The 25,650-nt window shown below is 43.8% G+C and overlaps 1 protein-coding gene and 1 long non-coding RNA gene across 10 annotated transcripts in view; one reads left to right on the top strand and one right to left on the bottom strand.

Moving 5' to 3' along the window:
* LOC147124500 (uncharacterized) overlaps positions 1-15,367 on the bottom strand; it is a 38,146-nt gene extending 22,779 nt beyond the window's left edge. Inside the window, exons 1-2 of the long non-coding RNA XR_015078398.1 lie at positions 15,237-15,367; positions 14,555-14,700 (exon numbers count right to left, since the gene is read on the bottom strand). This is a non-coding gene — a long non-coding RNA (uncharacterized LOC147124500). The remainder of the gene's footprint in view (positions 1-14,554; positions 14,701-15,236) is intronic.
* rgmb (repulsive guidance molecule BMP co-receptor b) overlaps positions 1-25,650 on the top strand; it is a 262,214-nt gene that overhangs the window by 212,012 nt on the left and 24,552 nt on the right. The gene's annotated exons all lie outside the window — the stretch shown is intronic.

Raw genomic sequence — 25,650 nt, 5'->3', positions numbered from 1 at the left:
AATGGTTTGAGGCATTTTCGCATTTTAACTATCATCTATATGAAAAAAAGTCCTTACCTTCCCTTTTAATTTTTTTATGATCATCTTAAATTTGTCCTTTTCTCCCTGTTTTAACAATCACGGAGATATATCATCGTCAAAAGCAGTTTTTTATTTGGCAGTGGGCTACCAAACTCTGGGGGTGGGGTAGCTGCACACGCACACACACCGTGCATCAAATGGAGTACATTTGGCCAGCATGTCCAGAAATCCATGTGGGTGGTGGCTGTGTACATCAGTACACCAATATTAATAGGTTGGCAGCAGCAATTAAGTTGTGCTTCTGTTGGTGTCATAATGTACAAGACCAAAGCTGAAGAGGTTCATGAATATAATTAGAACCACAAGCTCAAATTTACTGGAATATTCTAGATGTATCTGTTGATAATAAAACTAAAAAAAAACTTACTGCATGGTAGTCCATGGTAACTATAATAGGTGGATTTAAACCATTTTATTTTTGTTTCCCCCCCCCCCCAATGTAGCAAAACATTGGACTATATTGGCCCTGCAATTGTGGTGTTTGTGACCGCGTACTCTCAGAGTCCGTCGTCATATTCCCTTTAAAAGGCCAGGGTAAGGGTATATATAAGGCTTAAATAAAACATTTAAAAATCCAAAATTATGCACATACACTTTAAATGAGTTTATGCAAATATTTGCCTGGATTAAGATGTTTAAAATTATTTATCAAAACATAAATTTTTATTGAGGTTGGTGCAATGAAGGAACTGATGAATAAAATTGCAATTCAGTACATCGTATAATTATTAGAATTCTGTAAATTGTGTAATTATTTGGGGATTCCATTGCATATCATTAGGGGATTCTCTTTGTAAATGATTGCAATGGAATTCTCCTTTGTCATTGGAGGACCGGCCCACGTGATCCCAGGGACGCTTCTGAACCGCCTGCATCCCTGGGACCCGTGGGCCTTTCTGCTGCTGGACGCCTGAGACCGCAACTCTTCACAACCTGCGCGCCAGGAGATACTTTCGGAATTGTCTCGCGGGTCGGAGGCATACTCCGGAGGTACGCCCCGACCGCAATTTCTAGGCCATATATACAGTATTAAAGCTTTATAATTTGTGAAAACTAATATGGATGCCGAGTCAACTATATCTTTTGTAATAGCCTTATATAAATAGGCTTGATTTCCTTTTCCCCCTCCCCCAGTAAGGTCTGGTAATTGAAGTTGCAGTTCTTCAAACTTCTTTGTATCAGTTATATTATAATGCACAATGCAGTGATATCTGCACTAAGTTAGAATTTATCTAAAAGTAAAATTCATTTTCTATTACACATTTATTATACTGCAGAAAAATGGAACTAGAGATAAGTAAAATGTGTTGAAACATTTTATTGAGGGATGCACTAGATTTTGGACACCATATCAACAACTCTAGCGAATTGACTGTTAATCTTTGAGACATTAGGTGGTAACTTGTTTCTAGTTTGTAGTATTCTGACTCTATATTCACAACTGCACCCATCCCCCAACATTTACTGAATGCTTCTGTCAACAATATTAGCCTCTGCTGTCTTTTGACTCACTGATACTGTAAATGGATTCTAAAGCCCACACACTCTCACTCAGCATTAATAGTGCTACCAAAGTGTGAACAATATTCATGAACACTGACCTTGGTTTTACAAAATATTTTCCATACTAGTTAATGATCTGTAACGTTGCTTACAAACAAAAATATTAAACATAGCACTAAAATCATCTCTCATTATCCTCTTTTTCTATTTTGTGTGCTATCTGTATCAATTTTAATTTTTAATTTGTTCTTTTCTAGTATTTTGCTTGCAATCCCCAGTTTACTTTTGTACTCTGTATAATTATCTTCTGTGATTCTTTCTATTGCTTTCAGTGTTTACTTGTGCTTTCAAATTATATGCCCCTTAACAGCATAAATTGTGATTTAAAAAAAAATTAAAGTAATTAATAGGTCTGTTAAAGGAGAGGAGGCAGCGAGTTGTGATGTTGGGGTGTGTGTAGGGCTAGGAGGGAAAGAAAGGACCAAGTTAGTTAAGTATTGGTTGTGCTGGGACCTGAGACTGGAGTACAGCTGAGTTGGATAGCAGAGGGCCCAGGGGGTGAGGGAAGGAGGGGGCCGGCACATATGGAAATAGGGAAATTTTTATCCTAGGAGGTCATTTGGACGACCTGTGGCAGTACTAGTTCTTCAACTGGAACTGTCTAATCCCATTTCCTTGCTCTTCCCCATATGCTTTTATATTCTTCCTTTTCAAATACTTGTCCAATTCCCTTTTAAATTATGCTAAGTGTCTGCCTCAGTTGCCACTTATGGCAAAGCTATCCATATTTTAATAACACTGGAAAAAATTCCTATAACTTCTTTCATTCTTTTAGTGTTAATTCTCAGTTTAAGCCCTGCTACAGATTTTTCAACTGGTTGTTTATCCTGTCACAACCTTTCATAATTTTGAAAACCTTTTAACTCCCCATTAACCTTACCTGTTCTAGTGGAACAAGCCCTAGTTTTTTGAGCCTTTGTTTGTAACAATACTCTCTCATTCTTGATATATCAGGAAAGAGAGTGAGGCTTATGGTGGTGGGACTTGAGTGAATTCAGCAGATGACAGACTCGAGGCACCTGAGAAACATAAAACATTTTATTATAAAGATTAAAATTCCTTTGGAGCTCTCCCAGTGGCTCAGTGGGTTGACGCAATGGCTACTGTGGTACTCAACCATGTAGACATGTTTGATCCTCAGGCTATGTTGAGCTGGCAGCAGTGGGACATTACAATTGGCCTCAGCATCCCGGAGCCATAAAAGGAGAAAATCAGCCTACGTTCCTGTTCTTCATTGTTATCCTCTGTGTCTGTGAATTCTAGGGAGGTACTCGTATCTAGGCTCACATTTAATGAATGGCAATTTGAATGAGGTACCAGAGGGCTGCTGACGCCCATGGAACTAGACCCCAACATCAGTCAGTGAGTAAAAGTGAAAACCTTTAAAACCTTTCAAATGTTTAAGCACTGAGTGAAAGAAAAAGAGAGAAAGAAAAGAACTTGCATTTATATAGCTCCTTTCATGACCACATGATTCAGTACCTCACTGCCACTTTCATTCTACTTGATACTCTTTATCTAGTTTCTCAGATCCTATATCCTTGCTGAGACTCAATCTGACAACTTTTTAGATTGCCATGAAAAGCCTTACCAAGGCAAAGATTCTGCAATTCTGCAAAGGGTATTGGGAGGACCGGTTATACCCTTTAAGGCAATTTAATAACTTAGTAACCAACATTCCCTATAAGCTACGCAGCCCGGGACCGGCTTTTTCAATGCTAATTTCGCACATGCGCGAAACTAAATGGGCAACGCACCCAAAAAAAGTAAGAGGGAACATTGCATTTACATAGTGCCTTAGCATAGCTACAAAGTCACCATCTGGTTCAACCAGGGACACATCCATGAATGTTATCAGCCCTCCCATTGGTCACCCTACCGAAAATGCACTTTGAATGGTGTGAACAGAGTCTATCTAACCAGTTTTCACTCTCTCTAGATGATGAACTCTGGGGGAAATTTAACTCTGAATGCAATTATCACTACTGTGGTTCGAGATTGAATCCAGTCATCTAGCATTGTAATAACTGCACTGCCACTAAAACCTGTGTTTATTTTACAGTTTAGTAAGCTAAAATAAATATTATAATAAAGTAATGAAAAAGGAAGCAGATTAGCAAAATATCTGTTACTTGTTTTGGGATTTGTAGATTTACAAATCCCAGCCCTTCCTCTAGTTCTTACATCTCAATCCCCAGACAGTGAACACTTAGAATTTACCCATTACAAATGATCACTGTGAATGTTGCATGAATAATCTTCTGTCAACAGGCATTAATTCAAATGTAACCTCTTAAAGAAACTAAAGTAGGCCATTGCTTGGCCTTGCACCAGAGCTATAGGTACAATCTGAGGGCTTGGTTAGTTTTGGAATGGATAAGCAGATCTAATGGGACAGTGTCTATGATAATATTGGACAGCTAATTTCTGTCAGCAATGTCTCCAATCTGACAGTATTGTACAAGATATATGTTAGAAAGTGTATCCCATAATGCAAGAACCTCTTTCACAAAATGCTTTTGTTGTGTCCACAAACACAAAGGTGCTATGTAGGTGTAATGAAAGGATCTTGTTACAGTCTTGGTTGTGTTTATTGAGATCTGGTTATTTTTGGGGGAAAGTTAGCCACACAGGATTTCTCAAGATAGAGCAATACAGTTAAGTAACAGGAAGGGAATGAGGGAACTACAAAATAACCAAAAGAAAGTAAATCTTTTTATGGTTATGCTGATAGAACATAATTTCTCACTCTCTGCTCTCTCCCTTTCTCACTGTGCACAATCACATTGTCTGATGATGATAATTGTGGGTACGGCATCATTTCCTTTGACGGTGTTGAGGAAATTTTCTGATGGGTGATCATTTGGTGCAAGTACTTAAGGTACTCGCATTAAATTCATCCCAGCATTATTTTAAGGGGAGCATTAACCTATTTAAAATAAAAAGATCAGCCATTGGAATTTTTTTTCAACATTTGTCATTTCTAAATTAATAAAGTCTGATCCTTTCGTCGCAAGGTAAATTCAAATTAAAGAGGCCCTGTTATGTTTTTGGGCCTCAAATGTTTTTCTGGGTTCAGCATCTGAGATCACTCCTGTAAGCGAGCTCTTGCTCCTTATGACCTGGAATGTGCTTTTACCTGCCCAACAACTAGGTGATGTGCAGAGAACATTTTTCACTGTATTTTGCCATTCTAAGTCCCCAGGCAAAAGTTGGGTACTTTTCTGAGTGCACGTTGGTGATGGGGAAGCTCGCACATCGCAAGGGCATATTAGAAAATCATGGGCATGCCACCTGCAATGTAAATCAAATGCACCAGCAATTTTTTTGATATGTGCCAGCTTTCGAGGATTTTATTTATGATTAGATGTTCTATCCAATATTCCCTTTAAGCCACCCAGCCGTGCAGCACTCCAGGGGTCTGCGCAGCACTCCAGGGGTCCGTGCAGCCGGTGAGCCGGCTTTTCAATTGAAAAAACGGCACATGACCGGACTTTTGAATGGCCGCGCAGCCTGTTAAAGGGGCCACACGGCCCAAAAATAATTTACAGGGAACATTGGCCATCTATTCCTCAAAATCAATAAGGTTTTTGAAACATTGAGATCAAGCATCATGGATTTATTAAGCCTACAGTACAAAGATAATACCAACCACACCTGATGGTTGGGGACTCAAACACCAAGTGCTGGAAAATGGGATTAGAATAGACAGGGCTTGATGGGCCGAAGGGCCTCTTTCTGTGCTGTATAACTCTATGGGGGAGAAATTCAGTATAGCCCCATTTTAGCGCCCCGGAAAAATTAGCGCCCCCGCGCCGGAAATTGGTCGGTTGTGCCCCAAAGGGAAGTGGGGCGCTACTGGAGGCGCCCCACCTCCCTCTTGGGGTGCTGCGAGTGAATATCATGGCGCTATGTGCCGCAGTGCCACGGTATTGCAGGCCTTCCTCCCCTTCTTAAAAGGGAGGGGCCTTGTGCAGCGCGATCTGAGGCCAAGCTGGCCCCCGGGGATCGGGAGTGTAGGCAAAAGAGCCCGGCACCCAAGAGAAGTGCCGGGCTCTTGGAGCGCAGCCGGCACTCCGCGGGGCGGGGGGGGGATTCCGGAGGCCGGGGACGGGAGCGCAGGCAGGTGCTGGCAGGCGGCCAACAACAAAAATGGCCGCCCCGCACCTCACCTTTAATTTGCGCCTCCCCGGCCGCAGGTACGCCACCCTGACCCTGTCGGACATAGCGTCCGGCGGTAAATCAGGGGGCGCTCCCGAAGATTGCGGCCGGGGCGTGAGCGGGGTGCTGCGCACACCGATGACGTCATCGCCAGCGGCGCTGCGCTAACGGTTAGGGCCACCACTAACCTCCCGCTGAATTTGGCGGGAGGCGTGGGCAGTGCCGCGCCCGGGCGCTAGTTGGTTTGCGCCCCACTTAGCGCCCTCTTAAGGCGCTAATGGGTGGCGCAACCAACTGAATTTTTCCCTCTATGACTATGACCTTATAGTTCTGAGCTCAGTAAAAAGACTTGCCTTTACATAGCGCTTTACAGCCAATGAAATATTCTTCAAAAATAGTCACTGTTGTAATGTAGGAAACATGCATAGGTTGATCAAACTTTTACGAATCCAAATCCTGACTACAAACTGCCACTTTTTATACATTTCTCTCACCCGACTACATGGTAATCCGTACATTTCTATATTACATGGTTACATCAAAAGGTATCATTGAATATGTATCATTCAACACTTTTGATTATGTTGTGTCATCGCAGCTACAGATCCATGCTACAATGATTGACATGGGTGAAAATAGCTCAACCTTCAAAAATATCTCTGTATCCCAATTCTCTTAACTTGACTATAGAAAACACACTCCCTAACTTTCCAGTTCCAGGCTGTGGTCTTTCTCAGGCAGATGCTTATTTTAAGTAAAGCTTCATGGCCTTCCTTCTAATGAATGAAATCTCTCTCTCTCCCTCTTTGGTACAAATTGAGCTTTCTTGTCTCCTATTAACTTTTCTCATTAAGCAGGAGGTTACTACCTTAGAATTGCAGTATACTTGTAACTATTTTAAGATACTACAATTTAAAAATCATACTTCCCTACATAACAAACAAATACTAAAAGCTAACATTACTACAATATAATGAAAATCAATAGCAGTATTGCATTAGCAGACTTCAAGTCAGTCTGATTAACCCTTTCCTTACACCAGCACTGGACAACATTTTCTACTGGCAGCATGCACTCGAAAAAAACTCTCTCAAATTCAGTATAAACTGGAGGGAACGTGTACCACTCAGTTTTTTCGGGTCTACAGTGGCCTAACCAGTGGTCCTTTTAAAGGGACCACTAGAGGCAGCTGACCAAAAGATAAGTTAACTTCCTCTTACTTAATGTGGAGCCAGGAGGAGCAGGAGGGCTGGCCAAGGCTCCCTCCCATCCGGTTCACATCCTACACCCCTCCCAGGACCTTCCTGCAAGACTGCTCGATGTACTCCGATTTCTTGGCCAAGAACTGTTTCCTGAGACTATTGTATCAAAGCAAATTGGACTATTTTCTGCGAATTAACATGATTTTATCTCTGACATTATAGACAAAAGTGTTTAATTTTGACACTGGCTTTTTAGACCATCTTTCCAGAACACAAACTTTACTGTCTTGCCTTTGTAGCATCTAGATGTTTCTTAAATGATCCAAGCATGCAGGATTAAAATCGCTCCAAAAGTCATTCTTGGAAGAGAAGTGGCAATAAGTCAAATAGTACAAAGAAAAAAGAAAAAACTGCAATGCCAGAAATCTGAAACAAAAACATAAAATGCACAGTACAGCAATCAATCAGTACCTGAAGGGAAAAGGTAAGTTAAGGAGCATGCAAATGAGGCCCAGGAGTTAAAATTTCCCAGGCCTCACGTTGCCGAGGCGATGGAAAATCTGCGAGTTTCTGTTGGTGCCCCTGTATAATTTCTCCAAAGTCACTGTACCCAGCAACTGTAAGATTCAGAAGGCCAAGCATCCGAGGCTGGTCCCAGCAACTTATTTATATTTTTAAAAGGTTTTAAATAAATATTTTTTCTTTTGTTTGAAAGGCATGTTTTAATACAACGATGATATAGACTGATCCATTCTTGGTGTGATAAGAGTTAGCCACGTGCCATTTTTCATCCAATTAAACAGCAGTGTTTCAGTGGCTTTGGGTTTTTACTTCTAGGCAAGACATAAAAGACATTGAGTAAACACTCATGAAATCCTTCTTTCTTTCTCTCTTTGCAAAATTTGTTGAAAGCATATATTGCCTATCTAGAATACTGCTGGTCTGATTTGAAGCTTAAACTAACAGGAGCCTGAGTGAATGAGAAAGAATGCCATTAATAACAAAAATTTAAAACCCCTATGGTCAAAAATTGCTAAGACAGGCTGTATAAACATTTCCAGGAAGAAAAATAAAGTTACTGTTGACCTTGCACATACTAATGTGGCTACTTTTTACCCAAATACAGGTACATGCTGTACAATGAATGCCACTTTAGCTTTACCATGGGAGCAAGCAATGACCCCAACTGTACAAACCAAACAACAATCCAACCATACAGTCCAAACAATGAAGCCTACCATAATCCTGACAATACAATAGAAATAATGATCCCTACTGTGCAACCCAAATATTCCTAACGGTACAAATCAAACAACGTACATAGCAAATAATTATCCCAGTAGTACTATCCAGACAACAGTCCCAGCAATACATAGAAATCATGATCCAAAAAGTACCATCCGAAAAAATTATCTTAACTGTGTGATCCAACCAATGATCCTAACTGTACAATCCAAAGAATCGTCCTAACATTGTACCCCAATCAGCCCAATTGTACAAACCAGTGATCCCAACCATGCAAAGCAGACAATGATCCTAACAGTATGATCCAAGCAATGATCCCAGTGGTACAATCCAATGATCCTGACTACAATCCAAACAATGATCTCAACTGTACATCTGTAGATTGATTCCTGGGATGAGAGGGCTGTCCTATGAGGAGAGATTAAGTAGATTGGATCTATGCTGTCTGGAGTTTAGAAGAATGAGAGGTGACCTCATTGAAACATACAAGATTCTGAGGGGAATTGATAGGATAGATGCTGAGAGATTGTTTCCCCTGGCTGGAGAGTCTAGAACTAGGGGACATAATCTCAGGATAAAGGGGTGGCCATTTAGGACTGAGATGAGAAATTTCTTCACTCAGAGGGTTGTGAATCTTTGGAATTTTCTGCCCCAAAGGGTTGTGGATGCTGAGTCTTTGAGTATATTCAAGGCTGAGATAGATAGATTTTTGGACTCTAGGGGAATCAAGGGATATGGAGATCGGGCGGGAAAGTGGAGTTGAGGTCGATGATCAGCCATGATCTTATTGAATGGTGGAGCAGGCTCGAGAGGCTGTGTGGCCTACTCCTGCTCTTATTTCTTATGTTCTTATCCCACAATTTCCATTCTTGATTAATAAAACAGATTCTCATCCCCACTCCTCTCCCCTTCCAATATATTCTCTCCCCCAACCTCCCTTTTGCATTCTCTTCCGCTTGCCTTGCATTTTCTCACCCCACCCCTTTATTTTGCATTCTCCCTGCTCTGCCTTGCGTTCTCTCCACACACACCTCCCCTTTCACCCTTCCTTTACATTCTCTCCCTTCCCTACTCCTACCAAGTCTTTTGGCTAATGCAGCAGGCAAGCCCTGCTCCTCGTAAGGTGCTTACCGCACTTCTGGTGCCAACTGCTGTCTTTGTATACCGTAGACTGGAACACCCATTCTGCCTCCAGTGTACAAAGGTGGATAACATGGCTAGCAGCATTGAAAAAATGTGAAGAGGTGGAATGGAGTGCATTAGTCACTGCACTGGAGAGCAGTGGGATGAGAGTGCTGAGGGTGGCCCAGTTTCACTGATTTGTGTCATCAAACACTGATACGGTAACTGGGCCCCCAAACACTGATGTTGGCATGCAGTGCTGACCGCTGGCATGTATTCTTTGGCTTCTCTATCTTCATTCCTATTGAAGAATTCAGAGAACTTCCAGATTGAATTTTTTCATTGGTAATATATTCTATCTGATCTGAGAACTGGTGTCCAGTTTCCAGTCCAGGTGTATGGTAAATGAACCATAACCGGGGCGGTGGGGGCAATGTCTTTGGGCATTCATTCCTCACTCTTGCTTTACAACTTACTACACCTGGAAAAACAGCTTTTAGATGTTATATAGTGTGCAGTTAATGACTGTCGAACCAAAATGAGAGGAAACCAGTTTCATTGTTGGGCATTCTACATTGCAGCACCTTCCAGAATCCACAACAGTATGTATACAAAGTGAACACTAAAACAAGTCCCAGTTTTTGTAATTTCAACATTATAAGAAATTGCTTCAACATAAAAAGCAGTTTAATTGAGACCTGCCTGTTCAGTTGTTGTGCTTGTGTGTTGCCTGGGCTTTCTGAGTGTTGATGTGTTATGTACGCATTACTTTATTAATAAAACATTATGCAGTATTGATGAAACAGTGAAGTAACCAAGCAGTGAATCTTAGAGAACTATTTCCAATATAGGAACTGTCTGTCAATTTGGCTTCATGTGATATTGATGTGACTGTCACCTTTTGATTATTAAGCTGGCTTTGAAGTTTTGAACCCAATATAAAAGAATGATGATACCACATTCAGTCAGTACTGTAATGAGTTAGCTACTGTGTTTCTGAACTGTGCGATCCTTTCTGAATGAAATATGCTTTTTGACCTTTAGGTTATAAGGATAGCATGGAATTTTAGGGATAGCTGAAAAAAACGGACTAATTCATACGTTGTGGTGAATTATCAAGTTTCCAGTTAGTTGGACGGTGCTTCTTGTGGATATTTTTTTGTCGCCAACTTGCAGTAGGAGCAAAATAACCAAAGTTTGTCCTCAGTGCTGTAATTCTTAGGCATACAGGTCAGCAGGGTCCCAGATGAATTAACTGGTCTCAGCTAAGGTATCCCTAGAACTATAGAATTGGCCATAGCATCCCTGGACTATGAAGGGGGAAATGAACCCTGGTTCCTGCCCCCGAGCAACTGCTCAGTGATCCCTGCTGTAAAGTACACTCGTGCGAACACCTGATAGAAACCAGATCAAAATTGGTTGTGATGCCTCCCATGACTAAATAGTATGCTGACACTTATGGGCTGATATTAAGGTCAGTACGCAGCGTCAGCAGATCTGTGCATGAAAGAGCTGACCTTGCCAGTTAATGTGAGGTCAGGTCTTTTGAATAATCTTCTGGCGCTCCAACAGCCATTGAAAAGCTGGTGGCTTCCTGCTCGGCACTGGTGAGAGGGGCGTGGTACTGAGCAGGTGTGTCAGAGTTTTTAAAACTCCCCTTCAGCACCCATTCTAAATGACCAGAGTGCGGTTGAAGAACGGCACAGGGACTTCAGTCAGGTTCTTGGCCGACCCCCTAATTTTAATATTTTGCACTGGCTCTCTGTGCTCTTCACACTGGACACCCACATTAGGTGCCTCGGGCCTGTCAGATTATTGGCCCCTTACTGACCCGGCTCAAACATTTACAATGGCTACTTTGGTGAGGTACAGGGGGGTACTGATGCCTCTGGAGCCATACTCCAGTGTGGATCATCACTGTCGGGGAGGGGAGGAGAAAATTGGAGACAAGTAACTAAAGTCTTCCTTGCGATAAAACTGCAGCCACAACCACAGTATAACTTTTTAACATAATGCTCTCACGGCACTTTTATAATTTTTGGGCTTGCTACTGTTCTGTTCATACCTGGGGATGGGGCGGGAAATCAAAATTACTGTCAACTGCATTCAAAAGAGAAATCTCAAATTGTAATTTAGAAATATTCTAGATTATGGTATACAGTGATATTCAAAATAATTGGCTGCAGCATGTATAATCTAACCACTCCATTTCTCATTGAGAGATGCCTTTCTAATATTGCTAGTGTATCCCTCACTCTGTGCATGAAAGAGCTGACCTCGCTAGTTAATGTGAGGTTAGGGCTCTCATTAGTGTATTCCGGCATACCCCTCACTCTACCATTACCACCAAGCCAGGGGACCAACCCTGGTTCAATAAGGAGTGTAGAAGAGCATGCCAGGAGCAGCACCAGGCGTACCTAAAAATGCGGTGCCAACCTGGGGAAGCTGCAACACAGGACTACATGCATGCTAAAAAGCGAAAGCAGCGTGCTATAGACAGAGCTAAGTGATTCCACAATCAACGGATCAAATCAAAGCTCTGCAGTCCTGCCACATTCAGTCGTGAATGGTGGTGGACCATTAAACAACTAACGGGAGGAGGAGGCTCCATGAATATCCTCATCCTCAATGATGGTGGAGCCCAGCACGTGAGTGCAAAAGATAAGGCTGAAGCGTTTGCAACCATCTTCAGCCAGAAGTGCCGAGTGGATGATCCATATCGGCCTACTCCTGAGGTCCCCACCATCACAGAAGCCAGTCTTCAGCCAATTCGATTCACTCCACGTGATATCAAGAAACAGCTGAGCGCACTGAATACAACAAAGGCTATGGGCCCCAACAACATCCCGGCTATCGTGCCGAAAACTTGTGTTCCAGAACTAGCCGCGCCTCTAACCAAGCTGTTCCAGTACAGCGACAACACTGGCATCTATCCGACAATGTGGAAAATTGCTCAGGTATATCCTGTCCACAAAAAGCAGGACAAAGCCAACCCGCCCAATTACCGCCCCATCAGTCTACTCTCAATCATCAGCAAAGTGATGAAAGGTGTCATCGACAGTGCTATCAAGCGGCACTTACTCACCAAAAACCTGCTCACTATGCCCAGTTTGGATTCCACCAAGACCACTCGGCTGCTGACCTCATTACAGCCTTGGTCCAAACATGGACAAAGGAGCTGAATTCCAGAGGTGAGGTGAGAGTGACTGCCCTTGACATCAAGGCAACATTTGACCGAGTGTGGCATCAAGGAGCCCTAGTCATACCTAGCACAAAGGAAGATGGTTGTGGTGGTTGAAGGTCAATCATCACAGCCCGAGGACATCACTGCAGGAGTTCCTCAGGGCAGAGTCTTAGGCCCAACCATCTTCAGCTGCTTCATCAATGACCTTCCCTCCAACATCAGGTCAGAAATGGGGATGTTCGTTGATGACTGCACAGTGTTCAGTGCCATTCACTACTCCTCAGATAATGAAGCAGTCCATGCCCGCATGCAACAAGACCTGGACGACGTTCAGGCTTGGGCTGGTAAGTGGCAGGTAACATTCGTGCCACAGAAGTGCCAGGCAATGACTATCTCCAACAAGCGAGAGTCTAACCATCTCCCCTTAACATTCAACGGCATTACCATCGCTGAATCCTGCACCATCACTTAGGGATGGGCAATAAATGCTGGCCTGGCCAGTGACGCCCACATCCCATAAACAAATTTTTAAAAAATGCTCATAGACCTCAATGAAGAATTTTTCTTGCAAAACGGTTTTGTGCCCATTGAGGCGAGGAATACCAGTGCTGGGGAACTGACTACTTTTCCAGTTCAGGTATTCAGTGTAACTGAGTATACTACAACCAGATTGCGTCACAATGCCCCAACAATGTGGTTCAATCCCACTCTTGAACGTATCACTCTTATTAAGCGACATGGGAGCCAAAAATCCTCAGCCATGCTCTGCTGGCCAATCTGTGGTGGAGCGGCCACCAGTGATCTCCACTCCTGACCCTTCTGAAGTACATTTCATAGTTATGTACATTGCTCACTACATTTATTTAACTAACTTACTGAATTCCATCATTAATTTGCTGGCTGCATTTCATAATTATTAGTTGCTGCAATTATTAATTACCTTACTTCCTGCATTTAATTTAATTAACTACATTTGAAAAGCATTTTATAAATCAATCAGTTGCTCACTATTGTTAATAAATTTTCTATATGAATTTATCAAATCAAATCAAATCAAATCAACTTCTATTGTCATTGTTAGTGCACAAGTGCAGTACAACGAAATGTAGGCTTGCGGCTCCCGAGAGTGTACATTTAGATTAAGACATTTAAACATTCAACATACATTTGGCTTGTAATACATTAACATAAACATAACCATAATAAAGTGCATTGGCAGATGTGCAGGCTTTAGAGTTTATTTGTGGAGTTCAGTAGGATGACGGCCCTGGGAAAGAAGCTGTCCCTAAATCTGGTCGTACGGGTGCAAATGCATCTGTAGCGTCTCCCAGATGGCAGGAGGGCGAACAGACTGTGGCTGGGGTGGGTAGGGTCTTTGATGATGGACCGTGACCTCCGTAAACAGCGTTTCTGGTATATGTGCTCTATGGTTGGTAGCCGGGTGCCGGTAATGCGTTGGGCAGTTTTGACTACCCGCTGCAGGGCTTTCCGGTCATAGTAGCTATAGCTGCCATACCATACTGTGATACAGTTTGTCAGGATGCTCTCTATTGTGCAGCGGTAAAAGTTAGAGAGGATCAGGGGTGACAGGTTACATCCCTTCAGCCTCCTTAGGAAATATAGGCGCTGCTGGGCCGCCTTCACCAGAGAGGAGGTATTGAGGGACCAGGAGAGGTCTTCCGTGATGTGGACTCCGAGGAACTTAAAGCTGTCCACCCTTTCCACCACAGCCCCATTGATGTGGATGGGGGTGTGACTTCCGCCTTTAGACTTCCTGAAGTCCACAATGATTTCTTTGGTTTTCTTGATGTTAAGGGCCAGGTTGTTATCGGCGCACCACTTCACGAGATGCTGGACCTCCTCCCTGAGTTTGTTATTATGAACTCATCCATTTTATTCATGAGCAACATTATGGGAGATTAACAGTATTACATAATGGCCCATATTTTCCGATCGCAGGTGGAGGCTTGCGATCTGGAAAAATCTACACCCTTACCTGAGGGCACCCGGAACGCACACGCTTCCGATCCTGGGCCTCACCAAACTTGAAGTGCGCAGCGCCCACTTCTCCCAGAGGCGCATGTAGTTCGCAGCGTCCCTGGGATCACGTGGGCCAGGGGAGCCAATCACAGAAGGGAAGACCTGTCAAATATATGAATGGAAATCAATGAAAAAACATTGGCCCAGAAATTCGTGTCGGGGGCTTCCCGCGGGTGCAAGCCCCCGACCTACACTTACCTAGCGCGCCGGCAGTTGAAGCCTGGGCCTGCGTGGATTTCCTGTCTGTGGCCCGGTTCAGCTCCCGGCGCGCTGTGCTTGCGTGACCCAGCGGCGTACTTAGTGCGATGCGTCGGCTGGGATCACGTGAGCACTGGGCAACCAATCGGAGGATGCAAAAGTTCATTCATGAGTTTGACAGTAAGAACTGTCAAACTCATGAAAAGTCCGGGCGCCCAAAACAGTACTTAAACTTGAAATAAAATTTAAAAAAGCATCACACTATTTAAATGAACTATAAATAACTTTAAATAACTATTTTAAACACAATTTAAATTTTTGAAAAAAATAATTTTATAAAAAAATCGGGGCTAAAAATACACTTACCTTACTGTAAAGTCTTAAAAAAAAATAATACCTGTGGGGAAAAAAATTCTAATTTTAATTAATAGACCACTTACCTTTTAAAATTAAGTCCTTATGTCTGCTTTTTTAAAGTGTAAAAAGTGGAGGCCTTCACGCACGGGCAAACCTGGGAAAAAAAAGGAAGTTCAACGCGCACGCGCAGACTCCTGCGCACACGCGTTCGACCTCTGGACCCCTTGGTTCAGAGGATCGGAAATGCCGGTTTCCCGCGCATGCGTAGTGCATGCAAAAAACCGGCAATTCCATCGGTCCCACGCGTGAGTACACGGTGCTTACTCGCGCGTTGGAACACTAATTTCTGGGCCATAGTAAAACTTTAAGTAAATTTTAAAAATCACATTTTTAAAATGACTTGAAATTACAATAAATTTAAACAAAAATGTAATTTTTTGAAAAAATAATTAAAGTTTTTTACGGGGCTAAAAATAAACTTACCTTTTTGTAAAGTATTTTTAAATGATAAATCAGTGAAAAAATGTTTTAAACTTTTTTTCAACTCTTACCCTGGTAAAAGCAGGCCTTATGCCTGCTTTTACCAGGCGCAAGAATTGTAAGGGTTTTCTGCGGGCGAAGGGTCTCCAGGGCAGCCGGAGGATCTGTCAAGAGACAGATCGGAAATGCCGGTTTTCAGCGCATGCGCTGTGCATGCCTGAAACCGGCATTTCCGATGTCCCTACGGGTGGGTACACAGCGCGTACTCACCCGTAGGGATCGGAATATCCGGGCCAATAATGCATTGTGTGTTACATGGTATAACACTTATCTAATTCACTGTTAGCAATGCCATGAGAGGTTGGCTAGTTAGTTCATAAAAGGTAAACGTTAAAATAGAAAGTGAGAGAAAATGGGGAAGATAAAAGATAAGGTGGAAAGGGAAGGCAGGTTGATCAGATGGATTTTAAATTAAAAGTTTATATTTGCAGTATAGGCCATTCAGCCCCTCGAACCTATTCAATTAAATCATGGCTGATCTGTACCTCAACTCCATCCACCTGCCTTTGCTCCATATCCCTTAATGCCCTTACATAACAAAAATCTGTCGATGTCAATTAAAAATTCAAAACAGCTTTTTGAGGGAGAGTCCCAGATTGCCACTACCCTTTGTGTGAAGAAGTGCTTCCTGACATCACCCCTGTACGGCCTTGCCCCTTATTCAGGACTCCCCCCACCAGAGAAGATACTTTGGCCTAAAAATTTGGTATAGCCACGTTTGGGGCACTAGTCCTGGCGATGCGCAAAGTTTAGCGCCAGGCGCAATTTAGCACCACCTAGCGCGATATTGGGTTGCAGCGCCCCTAAAGGTGATTGCGGCGCTAAATCAGGCGCTGCACGCTACTCTTAAGGCGCTAACCTGGCGGCGCAACCCAATTTCGCGGCGGCGGGGCACAGCAAGGGTGCTGTCAATAATCACTTTCCCTGAGACACACTGGCGCCGGCCAGCTCTTAAAGGGGCAGGTCAATTGGCATCACCAGACACACTCACTGCCTTGTAGGCCTTCAAAGCGGTGGGAGCCTACCTGTGGCGCACCAGCCTAGCAAGACATGGAAAGGGTGAGGCAGAGGGCGGAACACCTCACTGATGGGGCATTGGATGCTTTGGTTGGCGCAGTGGAATCAAGGCCAAGGAGGATGGTCGTATTGTGATTTATGTTTTGGACAGTCTCCCGGGTGTGAGAAGCAGTTATGTGTCAGTGTATTAGTTTTGCTTTCTGTTGCCATAGCTTTCTCATGTTTGAAGGAACCACATTTTGTTTAATGAAACACTTTCTTCATTTACAATGGCCATGCCTTCTATTTACATGCATCTTGCCCTTCACAGGCTTGGGGGTATCAGACCGGTTCCATTCCTGATCTTAGAATGGCAGCAAGCATTCCGTGAGAGGGGCCTAGAAGTTACTTCTGATTAGCCTCTGACGCGCAGCCTGAGAAGAGCCACTCGCGTAGAAGTTCAGGCCAGCAGGCATCTTCTCAGCCACCGACAGAGATGTCCTGCACCTTATCTGAGGCTGCAGATCTGGCTGAAGCAGCTGGCACAGCTCAGTCACCACCTCCTTTCTAAATCGCAGCCTTCTGACACACTGCTCCTCTGGCATGTTCATGTAGGAAAACTGCTGTTGGAAAACCCTGCCAGCGTACGGTCTGCTGTGGCGACGTCTGTTGGCCCTCCTCCATCTGGCCATGCCCGCCCCCCTCTCCCAGCGTCTCAGTGCCCTTTCCAGATGATTCAGCAGCAGGACATTCCCCTCCAATGCAGCCCCCATAATAAGTGCCCACAGGAAGGTTCCCCATTGTCAAGGCTCACCAACAGCAAGGTGATGGTCAGAAGGCTGAAGATCGTCTGCCTGCGCTGGCTCAGTGGTCAAATGGCTCTCAGTGTGCAGCTCAGCAACTCTTTGTAGCTCTCGAGGAAGTTGTGCTCCAAAAATGGCTGCCGCTTTTAAACCACACCAGTCCCCTTTAAATAACGCTCCTCCAGCCCGAGAGCGACTTGGTAAGGTCCAAGTAAGCTGTCACTACTAGCGCCAGGCGCTACGGAGGGGGGCGCCACTGAATTTTCGGTCCGGGGCGCCCAAAAGGCGTTGCACACTCAAATGACGTCATAATCAGCCTGCGCCCATGAGCGGGCGCTAAGATTTAGCGCCGGCGCTAAATGCATGCTCAATATGGGGCGAGGCGCTAGGCGCCTTGCGCCCGCCCGGAAATTGGCTAGCGCCCCACTTCTCGGCCTCTTTAGGCGTTAATCGGTGGCGCTAACAACCGAATTTCTCCCCCTTTCTCTCTATCTACCCTGTCAAGTCCTTTAATCATCTTAAACCCCTCAATTAGATTACCCCTCAAGCTTCCATACATTGTGCACAGTTTTGGTCTCCTTATCTAAGGAAGGATATACTTGCCTTAGATGTGGTGCAACAAAGGTTCACTGGATTAATTCCTGAGTTGAGAGAGTTGTCCTATGAGGAGAGATTGAGTAGATCGGGCCTATACTCTGTGGAGTTTAGAAGAATGAGAGGTGATCTCATTGAAACAAATAAGATTCTGAGGGGGATTGACAGGATAGATGCTGAGAGGTTGTTTCTCCTGGCTGGAGAGTCTAGAACTAGGGGGCATAGTCTCAGGATAAGGGGTCAGCCTTTTAAGACTGAGATGAGGAGGAATTTTTTCACTCAGAGGGGTTGTGAATCTTTGGAATTCTCTGCCCCAAAGTGGTTGAGTATATTCAAGGCTGAGATAGATAGATTTTTGGACTCTGAGGGGAATCAAGGGATATGGAGATCGGGCGGGAAAGTGAAGTTGAGATCGAAGATCAGCCATGATCTTATTGAATGGCGGAGCAGGCTCAAGGAGCCGTATGGCCGACTCCTGCTCATAATTCTTATGTTCTTATGTATGCTCAAGGGAATACAAGCCTAGTCTATGCAACGTGTCTTTATAATTTAACCCTTTTAGCCCTGGTATCATTCTGGTGAATATGCGCTGCACCCACTCCAAGGCCAATATATCGCCTTCCAGTGGTGCAGTGTCCAGAACTGAATGCAGTACTCTAAATGGGGTCTAACCAGAGCTTCATATAACTGTAACATAACTTTCACCCCTTTGTATACCAGCCCCTTGAGATAAAGGCCAACATTCCAGTAGCCTTTTTAGTTATGTTTTTGTACGGATCCACTAACTTTTAGTGATTTCTGAACATAGACACCTAACTCGCTCTGCTCCTCCACAGTTCCTAACTTCCCACCATTTAGAAAATACTGTGATCTATCTGAGGTCCAAAGTGGATGTCCTCACACTTCCCAGTATAGTTAATATTACAACAATAAAGCTACTCCTAACATTTGAGTATTGTGTTGTTTAATAATATTTGTTGTAGTGTCAGTGTGTAAGACTGAAATTTCTTTCAACCTGTAGAGCAAACGGAAACGGATCCAGTATTGCCTGATTCCCTTCTTAACAGTCGATATATAACGTCATTACTGTTCCTGTCTTAACCTCTGTCGCCCCCCCTCCCCCCCCTTCCATATGACAGCACAATAGATCATGTCAGTGAAGCTAAACTTAGTGACTGTCCTATATACAATCACTTTAATCATAGGCACAAGTAATGCAGTAAAAGTACATCTCTGTATAAAACCACTGTTTCTTTGAATAGTTAAAATATGTACTTCCACACCTCCTTGAAATTTTGACAGTCTGTCAAAAGCCACTAACTGATGGATATTCTAATTCTAGTAATATCACAAGAGTTAAAACAGACTTCCATGTTCATGTTAGGAATACAGGAGCTGCTGCAGCAGCAATTCAAATATCCTGTATCAATGCAAACATTTTCCACAGAGTAACTGTTGCAGTTTTATACATCACTTCCCCTACCTGTGGAACTTCTCTTGTGAGCAGGGTCACAATGTGAAACTCTGTCACATGTGTGCAAAAACTTAAGCATAGAATAACTAGCACTTGCTGAGCCAGATTAGGATCTGCAAATGCAATCTCTGACTTGGCCATTGATACCCCAGTAAATTTATTTCTCTGCTCCAGCAACCATTCGAGTCAAGTTCACAAGACCTCTGCCCCTTGTTATAGTTGCCTTCAGCTGCAACCTAATGTGCCGCCTAATTTACAAAATAATAAATAGTTGATCACATTGTAAATAGGTTGCAGCACAGCATGTGTTATCTGTTGGCCTTTGGCTAAAACAAAATCAAGCAGTTTCAGATTCTGCAAATACACAAATATAGCTGGATGACTACAGTACAGATGTTGGCAGAATCTACACACAAACTCAGAAACATCCACTTAGTTCAAACTGCAAACTCCCAAGTATGGTAGTAACAAATGAGATCATTGCCTCCATTTGGAATTGTACTGCTGAAAATATAACTGCAATCCACCTCCTGTCCTAAGTTCCCCAGTGCAGCACAATTGGAGTTCATTATTACCATTACATCATGGTCTCTGGTACTTCTTTGAACTACTAGTTTGTTGTTCTGATCCTTTTACTCAGCTCAGGGATTAGTGGAATACTCTTCTTTATCCCAGACAAAATATCAGGGTGAATAGTTGATGCCTAGCTGCATGTTGAGAGTATCTCAAGGGTATCCTCAATCAGACCAGACTGTGACCAAACAAATTATACTTTATTTTCAAACCCTAATCCAGTAGAAAATAATGGACACCTGTAAGTGAATTAATGGTAAGTAATTTACAAACACATACAAACTACAAACAAAGATGGTCAGGTAAAGACCATCTGGTCCATCGAGCCTGTCCCACGCAATTGCGATATCTTGTGTATCACAACATATACACTCCACCCCACCCAAAACCATGAGGAGAGGCAAGAAAACAGATAAAAAACCCAGGCCAATTTGGGGAAAAAAAATTCTGGGAAATTCCTCTGCGACCCATCTAGGCGATCGAAACTAGTCCAGGAGATCACTCTGGCCTTAAATTTCCTGTAGTACCAACCTTCTGTAAGAGGTGATCTCTGCGCCAGCCAGAAACAAATCCAGCTCTCGCTTGAAGGAATTCAGCGAGTCCACGTCCACCACACAAGACGGCTGCCTGTTCCAGAGGTCCACGATTCTCTGGGAAAAGAACCACCTCCTGACATTTTTAAAAAATTCGTTTTATGGGATGTGGGCATCGCTGGCAAGGCCAGCATTTATTGCCCATCCCTAATTGCCCTTGAGAAGGTGGTGGTGAGCCGCCTTCTTGAACCCGCTGCAGTCTGTGTGGTGAAGGTACTCCCACAGTGCTGTTAGGGAGGGAGTTCCAGGATTTTTACCCAGCAACGATGAAGGATCGGCGATATACTTCCAAGTCAGGATGGTGTGTGACTTGGAGGGGAACTTGGAGGTGGTGGTGTTCCCATGCACCTGCTGCCATTGTCCTTCTAGGTGGAAGAGATCGCGGGTTTGGGAGGTGCTGCTGAAGAAACTTTGGCGCATTGCTGCAGTTCATCTTGTAGATGGTACAAACTGCAGCCACGGTACGCCGGTGGTGGAGGGAGTGAATGTTTAAGGTGGATTGGCGGTTAGGATCAGATCAGCCATGATCTTATTGAATGGCGGAGCAGGCTCGAGGGGCCGATTGGCCTACTCCTGCTCCTATTTCTTATGTTCTTATGGAGTGCCAATGAAGCGGGCTGCTTTGTCCGGGATGGTGTCGAGCTTCTTGAGTGTTGTTGGAGCTGCACTCATCCAAGCAAGTGGAGAGTATTCCATCACACTCCTTACTTGTGCCTTGTAGATGGTGGAACTGCTTTGGGGAGTCGGGAGGTGAGACACTCGCCACAGAATACCTAGCCTCTGACCTGCTCTTGTTGCCACAGTATTTATGTGTCTGGTCCAGTTAAGTTTCTGGTCAATGGTGACCCCCAGGATGTTGATGGTGGGGGTTTCAGCGATGGTCATGACGTTGAATGCCAATGGGAGGTGGTTAGACTCTCGCTTGTTGGAGATAGTCATTGCCTGGCATTTCTGTGGCGCAAATGTTACCTGCCACTTATCAGCTCAAGCCTGAACATAGTCCAGGTCTTGTTACTTGCGGGCATGGGCTGCTTCATTATCTGGGGAGTTGCGAATGGCACGGAACACTGTGCAGTCATCAGCGAATATCCCCATTTCTGACCTTATGTTGGAGGGAAGGTCATTGATGAAGCAGCTGAAGATGGTTGGGCCTAGGACACTGCCCTGAGGAACTCCTGCAGCGATGTCCTGGGGCTGTGATGATTGACCTTCAACCACCACAACTATCTTCCTTTGTGCTAGGTATGACTCCAGCCAGTGGAGCGTTTTCCCCCCGATTCCCATTGACCAGTTTTACTAGGGCTCCTTGATGCCACACTCGGTCAAATGCTGCCTTGATGTCAAGGGCAGTCACTCTCACCTCACCTCTGGAATTCAGCTCCTTTGTCCATGTTTGGACCAAGGCTGTAATGAGGTCAGGAGCTAAGTGGTCTTGGCGGAACCCAAACTGGGCATCAGTGAGCAGGTTATTGTTGAGTAAGTGCCGCTTGATAGCACTTTCGATGACACCTTCCATCACTTTGCTGATGATTAAGAGTAGACATCTGACCTAGATCTAGCCTTATACAACTTAAATTTGTGACCCCTGGTCCTGCCTAACCTGTTTAATTGAAATAAACTGTTAGCTGGAACACAATCTATTCCCTTCATTATCTTATAAACCTCAATCAGATCACCTCTAAGTCTACATTTCTCTAAGGTCTGGAGTCCCAACTCTTTTAGCCTATCTTGATAACTAAGATGCTTTAGACTGGGAATTTGTCTAGTGGCCTTCCTCTACACACTTTCCAAAGCCTCGATATCACCCACCATGTGAGGAGACCAAACTGGACACAGTATTCCAAGTGCGGCCTGACCAAGGTCTTGTACAAGGACAAAATAGTATGCCTCATCTTATACTCAATTGCCCTATGGATACACACCAACACCCTATTAAGTATCGTTAATTTATAAAAACATTTCTGTTTACATCTTATTTGTCTTTGTGCACCAGTCGCTGAAGGTAAGCATGCAGGTGCAGCAGGCGGTTAAGAAGGCAAATGGTATGTTGGCCTTCATAGCGAGAGGATTTGAGTACAGGAGCAAGGAAGTCTTGCTGCAGTTGTGCAGGGCCTTGGTGAGACCACACCTTGGGTATTGTGTGCAGTTTTGGTCGCCTTATCTGAGGAAGGATGTTCTTGCCATGGAGAGAGTGCAGCGAAGATTCACCAGACTGATACCTGGGATGGCAGGAATGACGTATGAGGAGAGATTGGGTCGATTAGGCTTATATTTGCTGGAGTTTAGAAGAATGAGAGGGGATCTCATTGAAACTTATAAAATCCTAACAGGACTAGACAGACTAGATGCAGGAAGGACGTTCCCGATGGCGGGGGAGTCCAGAACCAGGGGTCACAGTCTAAGGATAAGGGGTAAGCTATTTAGGACTGAGATGAGGAGGAATTTCTTCACCCAGAGAGTGGTGAACCTGTGGAATTCTCTGCCACACAGGGCAGTTGAGGCCAATTCATTAAATATATTCAAGAAGGAGTTGGATATATTTCTTGAGGCTAAAGGGATCAAGGGATATGAGGAGAAAGCAGGGACAGGGTACTGAATTTGGATGATCAGCCATGATCTCATTAAATGGCGGAGCGGGCTCAAGGGGCCGAATGGCCTACTCCTGCTCCTATCTTCTATGTTTCTATGTTTGTACACAACCAGTCAGCCACCTTGGCTTTTTCTTACCATATTTCCTTCTTTTGACTTGGGTACATATTTGATTTCCACATTTTTTATCTTGTTCTTAAAAACTTTCCATTTATATTCTACATCGGGCTCATCACCACCCAGTAGGGTTAGCCAATTTACCTGTTCCAAATCATCTGCCATTTTGGTGAAGTTTGCTCTTTTGAAATCTGGTACGATTTGCAGGTTCCCATTACCTTTAGTTCTACTAGCCAGTTGGAACCGTATAATGTTGTGGTCATTGTTGGCCAGATGTTCCCCCACATTTTTTAAAATAATTTACACAAAATACTGATTTTTTTTTTAAGTAAATGTTGCTTTTGCTATGACAGTGTATTTTTCTAACATAGGTTTTTCAATATTGCTTGAACCTGAAAATTGCTCTGTGTGATGCAAGACAAAGCATATTAGGGTAGCCAGGCTCACATGGAGCACCGACCAGAGATTGATCTAAAAAATTATAGCCCAATTCTCCAACCTGATTTCCCTTTTGAACGTGGCTCCTCTATGAAAACACAGAATCAGTGAACTATCAATTTTAGATTCTTCTAGAAGATATGTTGCCTAATGTAATTGAAAGTACTTCTCTCCTTCTACATGCTTTTCTTTCATATACATCAGATACCGAAAAATCTCAGTGACTTAGTCTGAATAAAAGAAGAAAGAACTTGCATTTATATAGAGCATTTCATGGATTGAAAATTGGTTAACAGACAGGAAACAGAGAGTAGGAATAAATGGGTCTTTTTTGGGGTGGCAGGCGGTGACTAGTGGGGTACCGCAGGGATCAGTGCTTGGGCCCCAGCTATTCACAATATATATCAATGATGATTTGGATGAGGGAACCAAATGTAATATTTCCAAGTTTGCTGACGACACAAAACTAGGTGGGATTGTGAGTTGTGAGGAGGATGCAAAGAGGCTTCAAAGCGATTTAGACAAGTTGAGTGAGTGGGCAAATACATGGCAGATTCAGTATAACGTGGATAAATGTGAAGTTATCCACTTAGGTAGGGAAAACAGAAAGGTAGAGTATTATTTAAATGGGGCTAGATTGGAAAATGCTGATGTACAAAGGGACCTGGGTGTCCTTGTACACCAGTCACTGAAAGCAAACATGCAGGTGCAGCAAGCAGTTAGGAAGGTAAATGGTATGTTGGCCTTCATTGCAAGAGGATTTGAGTACAGGAGCAAGGATGTCTTACTACAGTTGTACAGGGCCTTGGTGAGACCACACCTGGAGTACTGTGTGCAGTTTTGGTCTCCTTACCTAAGAAAGGATATACTTGCCATAGAGGGAGTGCAGCGAAGGTTCACCAGACTGATTCCTGGGATGGCAGGACTGTCGTATGAGGAGAGATTGGGTCGACAGGCCTGTATTCACTAGAGTTTAGAAGAAACATATAAAATTCTGACAGGGCTAGACAAACTGGATGCAGGGAGGATGTTTCCCCTGGCTGGGGGGTCTAGAATGAGGGGTCACAGTCTGAGGATACAAGGTAGGACATTTAGGACTGAGATGAGGAGAAATTTCTTCACTCAGAGGGTGGTGAACCTGTGGAATTCTCTACCACAGAAGGCTGTGGAGGCCACATCACTGAATATATTTAAGAAGGAGATAGATAGATTTCTAGAAACAAAAAGCATCAAGGGATATGGGGAGAGAGCGGGAATATGGTATTGAGATAGCGGATCAGCCATGACCATATTGAATGGCGGAGCAGGCTCGAAGGGCCAAATGGCCTATTCCTGCTCCTATTTTTCAATGTTTCTATTTTTCAAAACTTCAGGATGTCCCAAGAGCTTCATAGCAAATTAAGTGTAGTCACTGTTGTAATGTGGGAAATTGCAGCAGCCAATTTGTACATAGCTAAGTCTCACAAACAGCAATGAGATATTAGACCAGGTAATCTGTTTTAAGTGATGTTGGTTGAGAAATAAATACTGATCAGGACACTGGGAACTCCCTTGTTCATCTTAGAACAGTACCATGGGATATTTTTCATCCACATGGGAGGGCAGTCAGAGTCTCGGTTTAATGTCTCATCTTCAACAATGCAGCACTCTCTCAGTACTGTACTGTAGTGTCAGCCTAGATTATGTGCTCAAGATGTGGAGTGGGGCTTGAACCCCACGACCCTCTGACTGAGAGGCAAGAGTGCAGAGATAAGGCTTATTATGCAAACAGATGGATATT

The sequence above is a fragment of the Somniosus microcephalus genome, chromosome 1 (genome assembly GCF_052327205.1).
Source record: "Somniosus microcephalus isolate GS21.2 chromosome 1, FLI_Smic_1.0, whole genome shotgun sequence".
Taxonomy (NCBI): domain Eukaryota; kingdom Metazoa; phylum Chordata; class Chondrichthyes; order Squaliformes; family Somniosidae; genus Somniosus; species Somniosus microcephalus.
This window is presented reverse-complemented; position numbering and strand designations above follow the sequence as displayed.